Source organism: Diceros bicornis, chromosome 21 (genome assembly GCF_020826845.1).
Source record: "Diceros bicornis minor isolate mBicDic1 chromosome 21, mDicBic1.mat.cur, whole genome shotgun sequence".
Taxonomy (NCBI): domain Eukaryota; kingdom Metazoa; phylum Chordata; class Mammalia; order Perissodactyla; family Rhinocerotidae; genus Diceros; species Diceros bicornis.
Genome location: NC_080760.1, coordinates 28,509,963 through 28,531,733, shown reverse-complemented (window position 1 = coordinate 28,531,733; position 21,771 = coordinate 28,509,963). Strand labels below are relative to the sequence as shown.

The 21,771-nt window shown below is 36.1% G+C and overlaps 1 long non-coding RNA gene across 1 annotated transcript in view; it reads right to left on the bottom strand.

The window, feature by feature from the left end:
- The window catches only part of LOC131419561 (uncharacterized), a 68,961-nt gene extending 48,272 nt beyond the window's left edge, over nucleotides 1-20,689 (bottom strand). Inside the window, exons 1-2 of the long non-coding RNA XR_009223283.1 lie at nucleotides 20,595-20,689; nucleotides 17,120-17,394 (exon numbers count right to left, since the gene is read on the bottom strand). This is a non-coding gene — a long non-coding RNA (uncharacterized LOC131419561). The remainder of the gene's footprint in view (nucleotides 1-17,119; nucleotides 17,395-20,594) is intronic.
- Nucleotides 20,690-21,771: the final 1,082 nt, after the last annotated feature.

The following is a 21,771-nucleotide window of genomic DNA, read 5'->3' as shown; positions in this document are numbered from 1 at the left end:
TCTTTTGAGCTAAAGTTAGGGCTTAGATTAGGAAGAAGCGTGATCATGAAGAATGGCATTGGGACATGGGAAGATTCTGATAAAGCTGCGGATCTTTGCCTGGAGAAGCAACCCTTCTACCACATTCTCAAGAGGTTATTCTACCCTTGACTGAATAACCTGTAATGGCATTCGCTTAAGTAGTTGCTTCACAAAGGACTGATGATCTCCCTTAAAATCCATCACTACCACCATTCATTGTTTTGGGACATATAACAAGACTCAAGTCTTAATGAGGCCTCAGAGGGCAAGGTACAAAGTAAGACTCAAAAGGAGATGCAAAAAATTGCATGGTTTTATCAACTTATTTTGACAGAAAACCTGGGGATTATGTGTGTGAAGGGATTTTAAGAATATAAAAACTCAGAAAAGGCCCCGTGGCCTAGTGGTTAAGTTCAGTGCTCTCCGATTTGGTGGCCTGGGTTCGGTTCCTAGGGTCGGACTTACACCACTCATCAGCTGCCATGCTGTGGTGGCAACCCACATACAAAATAGAGGAAGACTGGCACAGATGTTAGCTCAGGGTGAATCTTCCTCAAGCAAAAAGAGAAAGATTGGCAACAAATGTTAGCTCAGGGTGAATCTTCCTCAGGAAAAAAAAACCTTCAAAAAAAGAATATAAAATTGATCAGACTGAATGTATTGATATAAGCATGCTAATCAGAGATTCCAGGTGTAACGCCTTAGATTGAGGGACTCTAACAGTTTGATTGATTGGTTGACTAAAAGTTGGACCCAAGGCAAGCTTGGAGTAAATGAAGTTGAAATGCTAGAATTTTGTCAGTATTTTGAAAACAAAAGTGCCCAAAGGCTTAGAGAGATTGAAATGCTAGAGGGAGTTTACCATGAAAAACCTCTGGCTCACCTCTTACATGTACCCTGAGGGGTTTTGTCGCTTGAGATTCATCAACTATGTGCCAGGAATCTCTGGTTCCTCCCACCCCTTCCAGATTCAGGTGAAGCACTAATGACAAAGGACATGAGCACAAATGCTCATGTGGCCATGGGGGGCATCTCAGAAGTATGAGGCAGTTAACTCCCCATGAGGCAAACTGACCCATTGGGTACAGAAGCCAAAAAGGAACTGGCAACTAAATGACCTCTTCCTTCCTGTGTCTGAGGAACATATGTTGCTGAATATTTGCAGTTGTTGAATAATCAGATGTCACTCTTCCTAGCTCATTATGGGACAGTGGCCAGATCATTAAAGCATCCTTTTGCCTTTACTCACATCCTTCTTTGCCTCACTTTTCTTTGCTTTGTACTAGCTTCTTTGGAACTGGACCCCCCCAAAAGATAATTAGTATTAATACCTAGTCTCAGGCTATCTTTCCTAGTGAATTTGAACTAAGATATCAATAGATCCTAAAAGGTCATTTAATAAACTTGCATTTATGATTTTATGTACAATAACATCATATATGAGACAAGAAGCAATATAAAAATAGATTTTTAACCAAAAGCAATTGTGTTAACAATGTACATCAGAGTTATTACAAATGGATTCAAATCTAAAAAAGGATACTGATTACCATAATTTAAATTTTTTATTTACTTCTGAGCTATCTTATTTTTTAATTAAAACTTAGATATACATTGCTTCCTAGAGTATCATTCTAAAACCATTCCTTATTTATTTATTCAACTTAAGAACCTATAATATTCTTGAAGCCAGGAGACAATGATATGCAAATCCAGATACAGATTCTTACTTGATGTATAAGTTCTCCATTATTTTGTTTCTATATCTTAATCATAATCAAATCACAATAATAAAATCTAGTAATGATCATAAAGAATAGAGGTATATTATTACCTCCATAAAGTATCCTAGAATATAACGTTTAGCATCATCCATATATTTTCACTGCCTGTTAGTGAAATATTTTTCTCAATTATGTTAAAGAGGACTGACAACAAATAGAATGCATAAATATTACCTTCTTTGATCTTCTTACAATATTGGAATTTGGGGGCCAGATTTGACTAAATATTTCTCATTTTTTTGTCATTTGGGGTCATGTGCCTTAATTTATGTTGCCAGCTTTAATTATATGTTGAAGAAAATAACTTCTTTTTCTCTACAATGCATAGAAGAATGAGACCTACTCAAAGAATTTAAATGTTTCAAATGTGTTAACTTTCTGAATTATAAGGTAAGTTTGTCTTCAACTTTGAGTGAGAATAATTATGTGTGTGTGTGTGTGTGTGTGTATATATATATATATATTAGTTTTTACCATTAATTATCTCTACAAAAGTGATGAAATCAATAAGGTAGCTTTTCTTGCATACAAATTAGGATTCAACTATAACAAAATAAAGCTCATAAAATATAAACCAAAAAGTATAATCATCTTTTCAAACATAAGAGCAAAATAGGAAATGCAGTAAGAGTATTGTGGAATGAAACACTTTAAATTCATTATAGAACCTGTGTGTTCTGTTGGCAAAGAAACAGCAGGTGAGCAATGATATTTATTAATATTCCTGTCCTGGAACCAATAAAAAGTTCTGTTTTAAGAAGATGTGCCAATTAACTAGCAGTGTGGGTGGCTATAACATTCACAGCATACTTGATTGTCCATGTATTACGTTTCAAGAAAACGTTTGATTAGATTATTTGCTGTTTGGTCACCCAAAGAAGATATTTTAGATATAGTTATACCTACTTTCATATTTATATACCACCAATTCTTTCATTAAAAACCAAAATTCCACAAAATTATATTTTGAAATTTTATCTTAACAACTATCTATACTAAGACTATTAACTTGTTCAGTTTTGTTCTAAAAGTTAATTCATTTTCATCTTAGCAGTATAAAATACAGCTGTAAAGGAGAGAAACGTTTGCCATTTGTTCAATTTTACCAATGTTTAGCATTCTTTTCAAGATGCAATTTGAGAAACTATGCCTATAATAATAGCTAATATTTGTACAGCACTTGCTGTGCCAAATTGTGAACCAAGTGCTTCATACTGCTTATCTCATTTATTTTAACAACCAAACTATGTGCTCAGTGCTATTATTATAATCCCCTGAGGTTTAGATTGGTTAAGCCTATTGCCCATGTAACCCATTTAATGCAGTCTGGATATTAAACCCCGTTGGTAGACATAGGCAGCAGAACCTGCTCCCAAATTGCCATATTAATTGTGAATATTGTGTAGAGCCTCATTATTTAAGATTCATTATCATTATCATATGATGATGTACTGGGATCTCCACTATTCTCATTCAACCTCTGGGTCTGTGCTCAGAGCCAATAAACTAAAGTAGACTACTATGCAAAACAATTCACAGAGCCAATGGTGTGATAAGAAAAAACTTAGTCTTGTTGACCAGTCAGGCAGTATCATATTTCATTTTCAACAAACCATGGTTCATTTAACGTAAAGACTAACAGAAAAATGTTATCTTAAGTCACTTTTAGAAAAAAACAATTGTTGGTAATGCAAATCATATTCGTATTTTGGAGGAGCTATTTTTTTGTATACAATTCAACTTCAACAAAAATACACACAAGAGTTCTTTTATTTCTTGGGAATGAATCATTTGCCTCTGTTTGAATGCGTAAGTCTGCATAGCAGTGATAAATCTACTTTTTAAAGTAATTATAATTTATATATTCTTACATTTGGATAAAAAAGTTTGCCTTCAATTTTTTTTTCAGAGTGAAAACAGATTTTGATTTTGTTTTTGATATAATGGCCTCACGTCTTGAAACATGACACTAGTCAACAGGAAATATTTTTTTCACCAAATAATCTGCTTTTACATAAAAAATACAAACAATAAAGCTTTATTTGAAAATCTTTTTTCAATCTTTGCCAATAGTCTGGGTAAGAAGAATTTTCATAAACATCTATTACATATGGGTCAATGTAAGCAACTAAGTGTTGTGTCAATAAATAATGAGTTTTGACAAATTCATGCATCTGTGGAACCACCACAAAATATAGTAGGTTTTAATTAACCCAAAACTTTCCTTATGTCCCATCCCAGTTGTTTCCTCTATTCCCTTGGCCACAGGAAACCACTGATCTCCATTCTGTCTCAATAACAGATTTGCCTTTACAGATTTTCATATACAGGAAATTAAATAGGATGCAGTTTTGTGTCTGGCTTCTTTGCTCAATATTACTTTTGAGAATTGTTGTTATGTGCAGTCAAGTCATCTTTGACTCCTGGTGACCCTATGAATGACTGATGTCTGCAATGTCCTGTCCTCAACAGCCCTACTCAGCTTCTGTAAACTCATGCCTATGGCTTCCTGTATGGAGTCAATCCATCTCACACTTAGATTTCCTCTTTTCCTGCTGCCTTCTACTTTTCCCAGCACTATTATCTTTTCCAAAAAATCATGCCTTCTCATGATGTGCCCAAAGTAAGACAGCCTCAGTTTTGTCATTTTTGCCTCCAGCAACAGTTCAGACTTAATTTGCTCTGGGACCTACTTGTTCATCTTTCTGGCAGTTCAGGTATCCATAGAGCTCTCCTCTGACACCATATTTCAAAGAAATCAACTTTTTTCCCATCAGCCTTCTTCATTGTTCAGCTTTCACACCTGTACATAGTAACTGGGAATACGAGGGTGTGGAAAATCTTGGCCTTAGTCTCTAATGACACTTCCTTACTCTTGATGATCTTTCCTAATTCTTTCATTGCTGCCCTTCCAAGTTTCGGTCTTCTCTTGATTTCTTGGCTACAGTCTCCATTTGAATTGAGTTGATGACTGAACCAAGATAAACAAAGTCTTTAACAATTTCTTGTCTTCATTGTCTATGTTAAAGTTGTGTAGCTCTTCTGTAGTCATGATTTTTGCTTTCTTGATGTTCAAATGCAGTCTTGCTTTGGCACTTTCTTCTTTCAGTTTCATCAGAAGTCATTTCAAGTCGTTGCTGCCTTGTGCCAGTAAAATGGTGTCATCTGCATATCTTACATTGTTGATATTTCTTCCAGCAATTTTCACTCCTGTATCTGAGGTTAGCCTAGTTTTTTGTATAAGTTCTGTACACAGATTAAACAGATAGGGGATAAAATGCACCCTTGTCCGACACTTGTGCCTGCAGAAAACCATTCTGTCTCTCCATATTCTGTCCTGACAGTGGCTTCTTGTCCACAACACAGGTTACACATCAGGACATTCAAGTGCTGAGGCATGCCTCTTTCTTTCATAGCAGCTCATAACTTTTCATGATCCATACAGTCAAAGGCTTTCCTGTAGTCTATCAAACACAGACTAACCTTCTTCTGAAATTCTTTGGAGCGCTCCCATAGCCAATGAACAATCGCAGCTAGATCTCATATGCCCCTCCCTTTTTGAAATCCAGCTTAGACATCAGGCATTTCTTGAGAAATGCCATATAAGGTAAAAGCCTTTGTTGCAGTGCCTTGAGCATCACTTTACTTGCATGGGGAATTAGACCAATGGTTCTATAGTTACTGCACTCCTTGGCATCTCCTTTCTTGGGGATTGGGATACATATTGATTGTTTTCAGTCTGTAGGTCATTGTTTCATTTTCCTATATTTGTTAAATCATACACATCCTTTTGTTTCAATACTTTGGTCTTTTTATTGCTCAGTAATATTCCATTGTATGAATATGTCATATCTGTTTATCCATTCATATGTTGACAGTCATATAGTTCCCCACTGCCCCCAGTTTTTGCTTTTATGAATACAGAGACGAAGTATGCACATATAAGATTTTGTGTGGATGTTTGTTCTTACTTCTTATGTGTAACTGCCTAGCTGTGGAATTGTTCAGTTGTACGGAAAGCCTATGTTACTATTAAATAGTTTCTCAAGTTGTTATTTTGATTCCACCAGCTGTGTATAAAAATTCTAGTTGCCATACATCCTCACTAGCACTTGGGATCATCAGATACTTAAAATTTTGCTTTTCTAAAAGGTGTGGAGTGATATCTCATTGTGGTTTAAATTTGTATTGTTCAATGATTAATGATTTTGGAAATGTTTTCTTTGGTTTGTCGGCCTTTTGAATATCTTTTTTTGTGAAGTGTGTATAGAAATATTTTGCACAATATTTATATTGTTTGTTACCTTATTACAAAATTGTAAAAATATTTTGTATAATCTGTATACAAATTCTTTAACAAATGTATAGAGACATTTTCAATAATTTTAGAGTTTCTAAGTCAAAATAGATATATGAACTTATAATTTAGTGTTATCAAGATAACTGCTAGAAGAACAAAAAGGAGAATCAGTGAAATGTGTTTCTCTTTGAGGTTAAGGAGATTTTTAAAAATTGTGTATAGTGTTATAACAACTTGATCTTTTATTTCAAGAGCATATTTCATGTTTTAATGAAACATATAATCTTTACATTTGTTTTCCCAATTTTTACGACATTGGAATACATAAAATTATAGAAACTCAGAAATAGAAATATCATTTTTGTCCCTAAGGCATTGACAACATGCACATTCTAATATAAAGGTGTCATGTGTGACCTAATGCAACTTAGGGACTTAGCTTTCCACATTGGGCAGGAAAAAAAACACAAAAAACTTCTGCCAATCTGAAACATTATAAAATTTTCTGATAAAGAAAAATACAAGCATTATTCATTCTGAAAATCTGAAAATTATTACTTAATAGTTAAAGATACTAAAGAGTAGATGATAGGTAATAGATTAAACTCTTTTGAAAAATAAAAGTAATTAGAAATGTTTAAATAATGTCTTTATTTTATTGTTAGTAATAGAATTGTAAAATAAGTAATCAAACATTCCCAAAGCAATTACCTTTCTTTTCTCTCTTCCTTTTTCTGAAATTTGATGCCATAATAACTTGTAAGTTAGCAATAATATATTTTAATTCCACTACCATGATAGTCACTATACTTATCTCTTACGAGGTAGAATTGTGTTTGTCTTGATGATGTGGAAGAGTTTACACTGTGTTGAGAGGGGCCTTGGGGAATATTAACGTTTAAGATAAAGGTATAGAAACTGAAACCTGGTAAAATACTTTATTTAGAAGATAAAACTGTTATTTCTCGAATGTAAGTATTCCTTGAATGTCCGTGCTGAGGGAGGCATAGAAGCAACAACTGTTTACTCAAATGGAATTAAAAGGAAATCAGCTTGTGCCCAGGATCCTATGGTGATAAAAAAATTAAACTCCACTACTATTGGGGTAATGTCAGAAAATGTCTCCTTCCCCCAAATACAAGGCAGAGATATTTAAACTTAATATTCCAAAAATTTAAAAATCTACCTGACTTTCAACTTTACTATTCTATGCTTATTGATATACATAAAATATATAATAATGTTTTGTATATCTCTCTTCATGGTCAGAGTGTTTTTAAAGATGCACCATCCAACTTCTTAGCAAAATAAAATTGGCATCAATAAATTAACTGAAATTAATTATATTCAATGGAATGTGTATTAAAAATAATTCATACTATCTAGTGTAAAACAAATTAAATATGCATAAATTAAATTCTGGAAAATATTATAATTAATTGTGGAAGTGTTGATTAAAATTGGTTCTTCCTTTCTTCCTCAGTAAGAGTGTTTAACCTACACCTATGGTCATTTAAATATAGAATATATTTTCCATCTTTTTTAAAAAAGTTATTACTTCTGAGCATACATCTAAGTTCATACAAATGGCAACTAAACATAAGATTTGTGTACCAATTTCACCTCACTTAATTAAAAGAAAATTTCTGCCCTGAAATCTGGAACATGCCAGACCAACTCTGAAAAAGTAAATGTGGACAAAACTCCCGCAAACGGTGGAATAACATGGTGAAAGAAACCAAGATCCTTAAATAACCGTATGTAGCAGAGCTATTCCAACAATTTTGACTACTCATCTCAAAAGTATAATCTGAGAAAGAAAGCTCTATGATTTTGCTTAGCCACATATATTTTGGGTTTCTTGGTTAGAGCTTATTAGCAAATAAACAGGTACAACAACTGAAAAAAATAACAACTGAGAAAAAATGGTTTCCAATGAGGATGGAAATTATTAGGATGACAGAATTTTCATGTCTGAATACTATATCTTATTGTATTATATGAAAAAACTGCCAAATTATAGAAATATATACAGCAGAATTATTCATTATATCATATTTTAGTCAAGAAAAGAGTATTCTTAACAGAGGAAGATAATGCTATCATGTGAAAATTAACTTTCTAAAAGTATGTTGATACTTATCTATAAAAATTAATGTAACATACATGAATTAAAGATTACTAAAAACTAGCACGTATTTTTTATTAGATTGTTAAATGATATGATTACTAATTTTAAGATAATTCCATGCAATCTCAAGATATAGAGAGCAATTTTTTTTTCTATTGGAAAAAGTATAAATGCATTTTGCTATAAACAATTTTTTTGTCTTATTCAACATGAAAAAAGAAATGTATTATATCCTGAAATAATCCATTAGTGCCATAAACACTGCCAGTTATAATAGAATAATAAAAATTCATTTTATCAGGAAAAAAAGTTTAGTTTTAGTAGTTCTCTGACTTTTTGAACATGAATCCATCACGTACCTTCATTAGACATATTCTTCAAGCTGAACACTTCAGTTAAGGTTTTTGCAGACAGCAGAAAGATGACAAAAGAAAGCTGTTTTTTGGAAAAGTCAGTGGGAATTATGCAAAGCTCACTTTAATAGGAAGTCAGCCAGTGCATCTCCAAAATTCTCTGCCCCTAATGGAATATAAATAAGATTCTAACGTGAGTATCCAAGTTAGTCAACAAAGTTCTACATGTTCTCACTTAAAAAACAGAAAAGTAGCCAGCCTGGCACAGAAATGTTGCCACCAAAAATAGCTATAAAATGTATAAAATTCAGATAAAAGATGCATTTTACATTTTCCTTTACTACTGGCCTCCCTGCCAAGGTTCAATCAATTTCGTCTTCTTTGAAGAAGAATAAATGATAAGTTAAATGGTCAATATGTAACTGAACTCTATTGATATGAAAAATTTTGAAATATTAAAACTTCTCTAAACCAGACTCTGAGAAATAAATGACAGGCTATCATTCATAATTTTAGAGGAGAAACCGAAGAATGTATTATGCCAACAAAACTAATTTATATCCCTGTAGTCAATATGGCAGACATTTTGCTTTGAAATTTCAAATATGAGCAATCATTGAAGCAAATATTGTGAAAAACACCATCAAAATAAATTGAATGGAAACCGTCCATTAGTTAGTTAAAAACCTTGAGGATTTCATCAAATTCAAGACTAGTTAACTATTACACTTATCTAAGATAGCAAGTCCACTTTTTTGACTAAATAACAAAAGCAGGACTAAAAATGAACACTTTTTGCAAGTCGGACATTCCAGGAGGAAGAAAGTATTAAAGAGCAAAGCATATTATCAAAAGCTCACTGAGTATTTATCACCATTCAAAATCAATCCCCTTCTCTCTCTCTCTTCCTCTTTCCTATTTATGATCATTAATGTAGACCAATATAATTCTACCCCTGACTTAAAAATAAAAGTTAAGAAAAAGTGATGATGATAGTGGTAAAAGAGCCATGTTAGTTCTGACAGATTGTGTGAAAAATAATTTTATAGTTTAATGTATAAAATTATTCACTTTGATAGTAGCTGATAATGGGATTTTAATTCTGTGCAAAAAGATAATAAAAAATCAGTGTAGCATTTTCATCTATCTTTGTCCTTATAAAACCTTCTGACCAACTGATGTTGGGAAAATTACTTAAGGTTTCTTTCCCTCAGTTCCTTAACTATAAAAGTGTAATAATAATTCCTATATTCTAATGTATGTTTTCTTCCTTTTTTTTTTATTGTGGTAACATTGGTTTATAGCATGATATAAATTTCAGGTATACATCATTATATTTTGATTTCTGTGTAGAATAGATCATGTTCCTCACCCGAGCCTAATTACAATCCGTCACCATACACATGTACCTAATCACCCATTTCACTCTCCTCCCTCTCACTTCCCCTCTGATAACCACCAATCCAATCTCTGTCTCTATGTGTTTATTGCTGTTTTTATCTTCTATGTATGAGTGAGATCATATGGTATTTGACTTTCTCCCTCTTACTTATTTCGCATAGAATAATACTCTCAAGGTCCACCAATGTTGTCATAAATGGTTGGATTTCATTCTTATGGCTGAGTAGTATTCCATTGTGTATATATACCACATCTTCTTTATCCATTCGTCCCTTGATGGGTACTTAGGTTGCGTCCAAGTCTTGGCTATAGTGAATAACGCTGCAATGAACACAGGGGTGCAAGTATCTTTACGCATTGGTGTTTTCAAGTCCTTTGGATAAATACCCAGCAGTGGAATAGCTGGATCATATATGGTAGTTCTATTCTTAAGTTTTTGAGGAATCTCCATACTGTTTTCCATAGTGGCTGCACCAGTTTGCACTCTCACCATCAGTGTGTGAGAGTTCCCTTCTATCCACATCCTCTCCAAAACTTATTGTTTCCTTTCTTGTTAAATATAGCCACTCTGATAGGGGTGAGGTGATATCTCAATTGTAGTTTTGATTTGCATTTCCCTGATAATTAGTGATATTGAACATCTTTCCATGTGTCTGTTGGCCATCTGTACGTCTTCTTTGGAAAAATGTCTGTTCAGGTCTTTTGCCCATTTTTTAATTGGGTTGGTAGTTTTTTGGTTGCTGAGATGTATGAATTCTTTGTATATTTTGGACATTAACCCCGTATCAGATATATGGTTTGCAAATATCTTCTCTCAATTGTTAGCTTGTCTTTTCATTTTGTTGATGGTTTCCTTTGCTGTGCAGAAATTTTTTACTTTGAGGTAGTCCCATTTGTTTATTTTTTCTATTGTTTCCCTTGCCGGGTCAAACATAGTAGTTGAAAATACGTTGCTAAGACCAATGTGGAAGAGCGTACTGCCTATGTTTTCTTCTAGAGGCTTCATGGTTTCAGGTCTTACATTCATGTCTTTAATCCGTTTTGAGTTAATTTTTCTGTATGGTGTAAGAAAATGGTCTACATTCATTCTGTTGCATGTGGCTGTCCAGTTTTCCCAACACCACTCATTGCAGAGACATTTCTCTGTCCATAGTATGATTCTGGCTCCCTTGAAAATTAGGTGTCCAAGATGTGTGGGTTTATTTCTGGGCTCTCGATTCTGTTCCATTCATCTTTTTGTCTGTTTTTGTGCCAGTACCATGCTGTTTTGATTCTTACAGCTTTGTAGTATATTTTGGAATCAGAGAGTGTGATACCTCCAGCTTTGTGCTTTTTTCTCAGGATTCCTTTGGCTATTTGGGGTCTTTTGTTGTTCCACATAAATTTTAGGATTCTTTGTTCTATTTCCGTGAAAAATGTCATTGGAACTTTCATAGAGATTTCATTGAATATGTAGATTGCTTTAGGGAGTATGGACATTTTAACTATGTTAATGCTTTCAATCTAAGACCACAGAATATCTTTCCATTTCTTTGTGTTCTTCTATTTCTTTCAACAATGTTTTATAGTTTTCAGTGTACAGGTCTTTCACCTCTTTGGTTAGGTTTCTTCCTAGGTATTTTATTCTTTTTGTTGCAATTGTAAATGGGATTGTATTCTTAATTTCTCTGTGTGCTACTTCGTTGTTAGTGTATAGATATGCAACTGATTTTGTAGTATGCAACTTTACCACATTCATTTATTATTTCTAAAAGTTTTTTGGTGGATTCTTTAGGGTATTCTGTATGTAAAATCATGTCATATGCAAATAGTGACAGTTTCACTTCTTCCCTTCCAATTTGGATACATTTTGTTTCTTTTTCTTGCTTGATTGCTCTGGCTAGGACTTCCAATACTACGTTGAATAAAAGTGGTGAAAGTGGGCATCCTTGTCTGGTTCCTGTTCTTAGAGGGATAGCTTTCCATTCTTCTCCATTGAGAATGATATTATCTGTGGGTTTGTCACATATGGCCATTATTACGTTGAGGTATTTTCTTTTTTTTTTTGTAAGGAAGATCAGCCCTGAGCTAACATCCATGCTAATCCTCCTCTTTTTGCTGAGGAGCACCGGCTCTGAGCTAACATCTATTGCCAATCCTCCCCTTCTTTTTTTTTTTCCCCAAAGCCCCATTAGATAGTTGTATGTCATAGTTGCACATCCTTCTAGTTGCTGTATGTGGGATGCGGCCTCAGCATGGCCGGAGAAGCGGTGCATCGGTGCATGCCCAGGATCCAAACCCAGGCCACCAGTAGCGGAGCGTGCGCACTTAACTGCCAAGCCATGGGGCTGGCCCGAGGTATTTTCTTTCTATACCCATTTTATTCAGGGTTTTTATCATAAATGGATGCTGTATATTGTCAAATGCTTTCTCTGCATCTATTGAGATGACCATGTGATTTTTATTCTTCATTTTATTAATGTGGTGTATCATGTGGATTGACTTGCAGATGTTGAACCATCCCTGCACCCCTGGAATAAATCCCACTTGATCACGGTCTATGATCTTTTAAATGTATTGTATTCATTTTGCTAGTATTTTGCTGAAGATATTTGTATCGATGTTCATCAGTGATATTGGCCTGTAATTTTCTTATTTGTGTTGTTCTTGTCTAGTTTTGGTATCAGGGTAATGTTGGTTTCATAGAATGAGTTAGGAAGCTTCCCCTCCACTTAAATTTTTGGAAGAGTTTGAGAAGAATAGGTATTAAGTCTTCTTCGAATGGTCAGTAGAATTCACTAAGGATGCTGTCTGGTCCTGGACTTTTGTTTTTTGGGAAGTTTTTGATTACTGTTTTGGTCTCCTTATGGTGATTGGTCTATTCAAATTGTCTATTTCTTCTTGATTCAGTTTTGGAACATTGTATGATTCTAAGAATTTATCCATTTCTTCTAAACTATCCAATTTCTAATGTGTCCGTTGTAATTTCTCCTCTTTCATTTCTGATTTTATTTATTTGAACCTTCTCCCTGTTTTTCTTGGTGAGTCTAGATAAAGACTTATCAATTTTGTTTATCTTTTCAAAGAACAAGCTCTTAGTTTCATTGATTTTTTTTTAGTCTCTGTTTCACTTATTTCTGATCTGATTTTTATTATTTCCTACCTTCTACTGATCTTGGGCTTTGTTTGTTCTTCTTTTTCTATTTCCTTTAATCTTTGGTAGATTGTTCATTTGAGATTTTCTTGTTTGTTGAGGTAGGACTTTATTGCAAAAATTTCCCTCTTAGAACCACTTTTGTTGTATCCTATAAGTTTTGGCATGTTGTATTTTCATTTTCATTTGTCTCTAGGTATTTTTTTATTTCTCCTTTGATTTCTTCATTGACTCAATCATTGTTCAGTAGCATTTTGTTTAATCTCGACATATTTGTGGCTTTTCTGATTTTCTTCCTGTAGTTGATTTCTAGTTTCATACTTTTGTGGTCAGAAAAGTTGCTTGGTATTATTTCAATCTTCTTAAATTTATTGAGACTTGTTTTGTTGCCCAATATGTGATCTATCCTGTAGAATGTTCCATGTGTAATTGAAAAGAATGTGTATTCTGCAGTTTTTAGATGGAATGTTCTGTATATATCTCCTAAGTCCAACTGGTCTACTGTGTCATTTAAGGCCAATGTTTCCTTATGGATCTTCTCTTTGGTCGATCTATCCATTGGTGTAAGTGGAGTGTTAAAGTCCCCTACTATTATTGTGTTACTGTCTATTTCTCCTTTTATGTCTTTTAGTAATTGCTCCTATGTTGGGTGCATAGATATTTACAAGTGTTATATACTCTTGTTGGATTGTTCCCTTTATCATCATGCAGTGTCCTTCTTTGTCTCTTGTTACAGTTTTTGTTTTAAAGTCTATTTTGTCTGATATAAGTATTGCTACCTCAGCTTTCTTTTTATTGCCATTTTCTTGGAGTATCTTTTTCCATCTCTTCACTTTCAGTTTGTGAGTGTCTTTAGGTCTGAAGTGTGTCTCTTGTATGCAGCCTATATATGGGTCTTGTTGTTTTATCCAATCAGCCACCCTATGCCTTTTGACTGGAACATTTAGTCCATGGATATTTAAAGTAGCTATTGATAAGAATGTACTTATTGCCATTTTGTTACTGTTTTTCTGGGTGTTTTATTAGTTTTCCCATTTCTTTTCTTCTTCTCTTGCTCTCTTCCCTTGTGGTTTGATGGCTTTCTTTAATATTATGTTTGGGTTCATTTTTCTCTTAATTTTTTGTGTATTTATTATAGGCTTCTGGTTTGTGATTACCATGAGGTTCATATATAATAACCTATGTATCTAGCAATCTATATTAGGTTGACAGTCTCTTTAGTTTGACCTCTTACTAAAAGCTCAACTCTTTTACTCCCCTCCTCCCACATTTTATGTTTTTTACATCATATCCAACCTCCTTTTTGTGGGTGCTTGTATCTGCTACCCTCTTATCACGGAAATAGATAATTTTAGTACTTTTGACGTTTGACCTTCATATTAGCTTCATAGGTGGTTGATCTGTTCCCTTTACTGCATATTTGCCTTTACCAGTGATTGTATTGCCTTTTTTTTTTTTTTTTGATAATTTTCCTATTCCTATTTGTGGTCTTCTCTTTCCCACTTAAATAAGTCCTCTTAGCATTTCTTGTAAAGCTGGTTTCTTGGTGATAAACTCCTTTAATTTTTGCTTGTCTGGGAAACTCTTTATCTCTCCTTCCATTCTGAATGATAACTTTGCTGGATAGAGTATTCTTAGCTGTAGGTTTTTCCCTTTCAGCACTTTAAATATATTATGCCACTCCCTTCTAGCTTGTCAGGTTTCTGTTGAGAACTCAGCTGATAGCCTTATGGGGTTTCCTTTGTATGTAAATTGTTGCTTTTGTCTTTTGGCTTTTAGGATTTTCTCTTTATCTTTACTTCTTGACATTTTAATTATAATGTGTCTTGGTATGGGCCTCTGTGGGTTTATCTTGTTTGGTGCTCTCTGTGCTTCCTGTACCTGGATGTCTGTTTCCCTCCCTAGGTTAGGAAAGTTTTCGGCTATTATTTCTGGAAATAGATTCTCTGCCCCTTTGTGTCTCTCTTCTCCTTCTGGGACACCTATAACAAGGATGTTAGTGTGCTTATATTATGTATTAAGGATGTTGCCCCAGAGGTCCCTTAGACTGTTATCACTCTTTTTTGTGTGTGTGAGGAAGATTAGCCCTGAGCTAACATCCAATGCCAATCCTCCTCTTTTTTTTGCTGAGGAAGATTGGCCCTGGGCTAACATCTCTGCCCATCTTCCTCTAAATTATACGGGAGGCTGCTACAGCATGGCTTGACAAGTGGTGCATTGGTGAGCACCTAGGATCTGAGCCTGCAAACCCTGGGCTGCTGAAGCGGAGCAAGCGCACTTAACTGCTACACCACTGGGCCAGTCCCTGTCCTCACTCTTTTTAATTCTTTTTTCTTGTATCTGTTCATCTTGGGTGATTTCCTCTGGTCTTTCATCCAGCTCACTGATCCATTCTTCTGTATCATCTACTCCACCACTGAGTCCCTCCAGTGAATTTTTCATTTCCAGTACTGTATTCTTCAGTTCTGATTGATTCTTTTTTATATTTTCCAATTCTTTGTTGAAGTTCTCACTGAGTTCATCCATTCTTCCCCCAAGATCAGTGAGCATCCTTATGACTCTTTGTTTGAACTCTTTGTCAGGTAGATTATTTCTATTTCATTTAGTTCTTTTTCTGGGGTTTTGTCCTGTTCCCTTACTTGGAACATTTTCCTTTGTCTCCTCATTTTGCCTCTTTCTCTGTGCTTATATTATGTATTTAGGATGTCAGATATGTCTCTCGCTCTTGAAGAGGTGGCCTTATGTAAGAGATGTCTTATGAGGCCCAGCAATGTGCTTCTGTCTCATCACAAGTTCCAAACGTTCCAAGAGTGTACCCTGTGTGGGCTACGTGTGTCCTTCTGTTATGGCAGTGTTGCTTTTGCTGCAGGTGCCCAGGAAGGCTAGGCTGGCTGATTGTAATGCTCAGCTGCATGTGGCTGCTATGGACCCTTCAGTCATTTTATTGGGTGCCAGGAGCCCCAGCACAGTTGGCTGCAAGGTCTAATAGCACATTCTTGTTGCAGTTTTTCTGTTAAGTGAGCAGGCCCCAAGCATGGCTGGTTGCTAGGCTCAGGGGCTTAAAACTGCTACAGATATCCAGCCTGCAAGGCTGTTGTCAGCTATCTCAGGATTGCAGCTGAGGGGCTGGCCTCAGACATGGGAGCACCCAATTGTTTCAGGCTTTAGAAGGTGGGGCTGATCTCCTATGTGGCTGTTTGAGAAGCACAAGTCTGCTTCAGCTGACAGGCCCCACTACCTGCAGGGCCACACACCCCATCAATACAGTCCTGTCCTGTGCACATGTCCCGACCCACTGACGCGGACCTTGTTGTCTTGCTGCAGAGGCCCCAAACATTGCACGAATGCAGTCCTGTCCCTCACACATGCCCTGACCCATAGAAACAGACACATTCACCTGGCAGCCATGGTTCTAGGCACCCCTATGCAGGCCCATAAGTTGCCTGAGGGCTTGCTGTTGGGTGGGGCCAGTCCTTAGGGTGGGCTACCTGCCCTGGTTGAACTGGATTAAATCTAGTGCTCTAATGGGTGGGGCAGTCCCTGGGCTAACAGGCTAGGGGAAGAACTCCAATGGCATCTGCCAGCATCTGTGTCAGCACTCCTGAACTAGGTCACAATAACGGCTGCTGTCAATGTTTCAGTCGCTTGGGAGGTGGTTCCAGCCTGGGGAGATCTCACCTCTCACTGACATGCACGCAGAGACTTTCAGGTTTGTCTCTTTTCACCAAAGGACTGTGCACCTTTCTTTCTAGTGATTTTAGGTTGCTTTCCAAAACAGGTGAATTTATGTGTGGGCCCTTTAAGAGCAGGCTTTTATTCCCCACCCCACTCCCCTTTATGTCTGATAGCTTCTCTGGGGGTAGTCCCTGTTGTAGTTAATGGCCAGCAAAGCCAGGTATTATGACACTTGTTTTGGTTGTGCTGAGTCCAAAAGCTGCTTATTGTGATAATGTTCCCCTGCTCAGATCACCCACTCCACCAGGGAAGGCTTCTTACCTTAAGATTTCTGGTGGCCAGCTGTGAAGTGTTGCAGCTAGAAGGTGGCTTTTTTCTCTCCAGAAAGGAATTTCTGCCTCTTAAACTCCAGTCACCACCATCCCTTGTTGTGGGGGTTCTTTTTATCCAGGTTTCAGTTCTCTCTTAGAGGTAATTGTTCCAAGACTAGTTGTAAATTCATTGTGTCCATGGGAAGAGGTGAGTTCAGAGTCTGCTTATGCCACCATCTTGACACAGTCTCCTGTGTTTTCTACCTGGATTAGTTTCCTAGGAGTCTGTAACAAATTTCCACAAACTTGGTGGTTTACAACAAAAGAAATTTATTCGCTTATACTTCTCTAAGCTAGAAGTCTGAATCAAGGTGTCAATAGGGTCTAGGGAAGAATACTTTCTTGCTTTTTCCTAGCTTCTGGTGGCTCTCATCAATCCACAGAGTACTTTGGCTTGTGGCAGCATAAATCCCATCTCTCCCTTTATCCTCACATGGCTTGCTTTTCTGTGTCTCTGTATGTTTCCTCTTCTTCCTTTAAGGATACCAGTCATTGGATTTAGGGCCCACTTTAACCCAGAATGACCTCCTCTTAACTTAATTACATCTGCAAGGACCCCATTTCCAAATAAAATCACTGAGTAGTTCTGGGGAGGCATGAATTTTGTCTATTCAACCTACTACACTATTGTAGTTTTATAAAAAATTTGCTGTTTTTTATAGTTTTATATTTTATCTAATACATTTGTGCAATCTAAGATCCCTGGAAATTTTTCATATCCAAGATTCTTAACTTTATTTATGTTTTAACATTAGAACTTTATACAAGTTGAATGTTGAAAAGGAAACCAACTCTTAGAGACCTATGCTAAGAATAGGATTTGCGACTTCACTTCAGGAATGATAAAGTAGCTTAGAACAGACCAACATGACAGCCAAATTCAATGAAGAAAAGGGATTCAATTAAAAATAGTCATGCTTTAAATGCTTTAGATAGTTGTTAAATCAAAAACTTATGAAGATGTCCACTTTAGGTCATGACGAAGTGAAAGATCAGATTTACCATACCCATAAAAAACTAGAAAATGGGACAAAATATAGTAAATAGCTGCTTTCAGTTATTGGACAACAAACAGGCAGCACACAGCTGTGATCCCTGAAACAAAGGAAAGAAAAGAGGTGAATATTAACATCACCCCAGCTTTTTTCCTGGGGACATTTTCCAGTTCAAGATTCATAAAAGAGAAGCCCAAGTAGAGAATGTTTGTCTCAGAGCTAAGGAGACAGAGATTGGAGTTTGAAAAATTGGAAGTTGCTGGAAATTGTAAGCATAATCTCTGATATACGGGAGATACATAGCATAAGAGCTACAAAACTGCAGAATGTTTTCTGGATTATTTGACAGAATAGTATTCTGATCATGCATAAAGTAAACGCCACTAGTCCAGAAAAAACAAACAGGCTAACAAACAAAAAACAGCTGCCAGTAATGAGTGATTCCTAGAGCTTACAAGAAGTGGAGTTCATACAGTCACAATCAAGAGAGTTTTTTGAAAAGTTTATGCTACCACTGGAGAATTAGAAAGGATCATGCTTTAGTACTAAGGCAAAATTAATCCAAGTAAAGACTACAATAGACCTCTTTAACAAAGTTTTTAAACAAGCTTCCAAATGACTGATCTGATTTGCAAGTAGCTAGATAATTATTTTAAAGGAAGAAAAACAAATCCAAACCTCAACAATTTAACAATCACAATGTATGGCATCTAATCAAATATTACATATTCTTAAAGAAGCAGCAAATTTGATTTATAATCAGGAGAATGTTATGGGTTAATCAAAACAGATTTAAAAATGACAGAAGATGAGATTGGAATACAGTGACCTTAAAGGAGCTATTATAAATATGCTCAACAATTTAAAGAACACAATTATATAAGAAGAAGAGAAAAGAAAACAGGTAGAACTACTAGAAATAGAAAATGAAGTGTCTTAAATGCTAATTTTACTGAGCGAGATTAAGATCTCATGAGGGGTTACAGGAGGAAAAATCACTAAATTTGAGGGTAGGAAATACCTACCTACCCCCTCTATTGAGGACCCCAATAGAACCTAGCTAATCACAGAAAAAGAAAAAAAAAAGAATTATCTAGTTGGAACAAACTTTCACTGATCCTAGGGACATTATCAAGCCAACTAACATAAATGCTACCTCCGGAAAGGAGGTAGATATAAAAAATATATAGATAAAGAAATAATACCTGAAACGTTTCCAAGTTTGAAGAAAAATGTATAGAAACAAGTAGCTCAACAAACTCTGCGTAAAATAAACCCAAAGAAAATCACACAAAGTCACATCAGAATTGAACTGACAAAAGATAGTGATAAAGAAAAATCTTTAAAGCATCAATATAAAAAAGACATAAGGCATATAAAAGAACAATTAAGTAGAATGACCTCAGGCTTCTCACCAGAAAATGGCAATTAAAAGAACAGTGGAGAAACATCTTTAATGTGCTAAAAGAAAAGAAAGAATTGTCAACCAAGCTTTTAAATATACAGTTAATATATGCTTCAAAAAGGAAACTGAAATAAAGACATTAATAGACCAGTAAAAGCAGAGAGATTACGTTGCCAGTAGATCTTCAATATAAGAAATGCTGAAGGCAAACACTTCCATTTTTTGCCTAGCATGTAGAAGCTGGAGAAATCATCACTCCCACTCTGACAAGTAGAAATAGCTGGGTGATCTATAAAATAATAACTTTTTGGGAACCTATCAGAAAGCTGAGTTCATATAACAATCAACCAGCATGAAAGCTAAGGGAAGACAGCATGTCAAAGGAGCACTGAAAACCTATGGCAGCAAGAGGAAGACAAGGCCTCCAGATAGGCAGGTAAGAAGAAATTGCTAAAATGTTTACCAAATTGCTAAAGGCCTATTGTGATCTAGCATGAGACTATGGAACCGGTGAGAGCCACAGACACAGAAGAGTTTGAATCTACTTGAAGGCTGCTCTGCACAGACCTCACTGAGTTCTCATGGAAAGATTGGGAGCAGGGAGAGTCCAGAGAAAGCTTCTTTAGCTGGTGCAAGAATGGAGGAGGGAAGTGACAGTGCTGTAAGAAAGACACACAATTCTGCCTGGTCCTCACTACTCTGAAGGACAAAAGACTTAAGCCCCAGGAGGAAGGCAACAAATTCTATTAGCCTCAGTGCATAGATGAAGACCAACTGTAGCTAAGAAAAGGAAAACAAATAAAACCCCTTACTTCTCAGTGTTGGGAAGAGAACCATCTTGGACACAGAACACAGATCTGACAATAGCTAGATCAGCCTTGATGAGAGGAAGTCCATGCTCTTGGAGTCATACACAGCCTCCTTCCCTGCCAATATGGCTATTCCATTCATAGGCCTATTTTACTACTATTGGGATGACCAAGGGAAAAGACAAATCTGGCATACACAAGCCAAGTTAACCTTACCTGGTTTTTGAGTGTCATCACTGTGGTGAATGCTTTCTAGTGCCCACTAATGTGATTCACCAAATCCATAGGCTTTTTGTTCACTCCTATCAGTCCATCCACATGATGCCGGCCCTGATATCAGTTATCCTATATTAAACCAAGCATATATGGGGTTAAAACCAAAAGCACTCATGCCCTTTCCCTGCTTCTCTAAGTTACATTCATATGTAAATATTGGCTTTTTAAACCTTTGTATCCCTGAAATTCACAAGGCAATAGAAGTTACAAATTGTTAAAAGCCCAGGTGGCCTCACACTGGGCTTACACTTAAGTTTTGGCTAATTATGGATCTTTTGATGTTTTATTACAGGGAAACTAATATCCAGAGAATATCAAGAAGCTAAAGCTTCCCAGACCCCAACTCCTTGGCTTCCTCGTGCCAGAATCCACCACCCCCACGGAGGCAGACAACCAAGGACACTCGCCTGCTGATTCCCTTACCTCACCATCCCCCTTGCTGCAAGCAGCCTCACAATGCCAAACCTAGGCTGCTGGGAAAGCACTGACCAACAAGGCCACAGGCTCCCCGTGCCTACAAGCAGCTGCATTCCTTGCAACATTTAAAATCCCTTGCCTCCCATCTTTCAGGGAGATGAGACAAATTTGAGGGCTCACTCTCATCTCCCAGCTGATGTCACCTGAAATAAAAACTCTTTCCTTGCCATAAGCCTGGTGTTCCAGTTTTTATTAGGTCCATCTTGTGTGGCAGGTAAAGAACCTGTGATTGTGCCCAGTAACACACGTCTCTTTCCCAGATCTCTTTGTCTCAATATTCCAATACTACTTTTTCTAGGACCCTGATCAAGCAGCGAAGACATCTGCCAATGTCCCATTTGCCACTGGTGTCAATGTATAGTCATATCTCGGGCCACTTTTCTCTCCATACAAAGTGAACAACTAAATTAATTTTCATCTCTTCTCTGTCACCAGGGTCTTCTATTGCCACTCTGTGTCAAGCTTTTCTACTATAACCATCTACCTTCTTAAAGAAAAATTACACTGGATGCATGTTGTTAAACAGGCAAGGAAGATTTTATTCAGGACTTACAATAGGGGAGAGAAATTGAACTCAACTATGCTTGAAGGAAAGCACTAAAACTTAGAGTGAGCTAATGGAAAAGTACTGCTGGGTGTT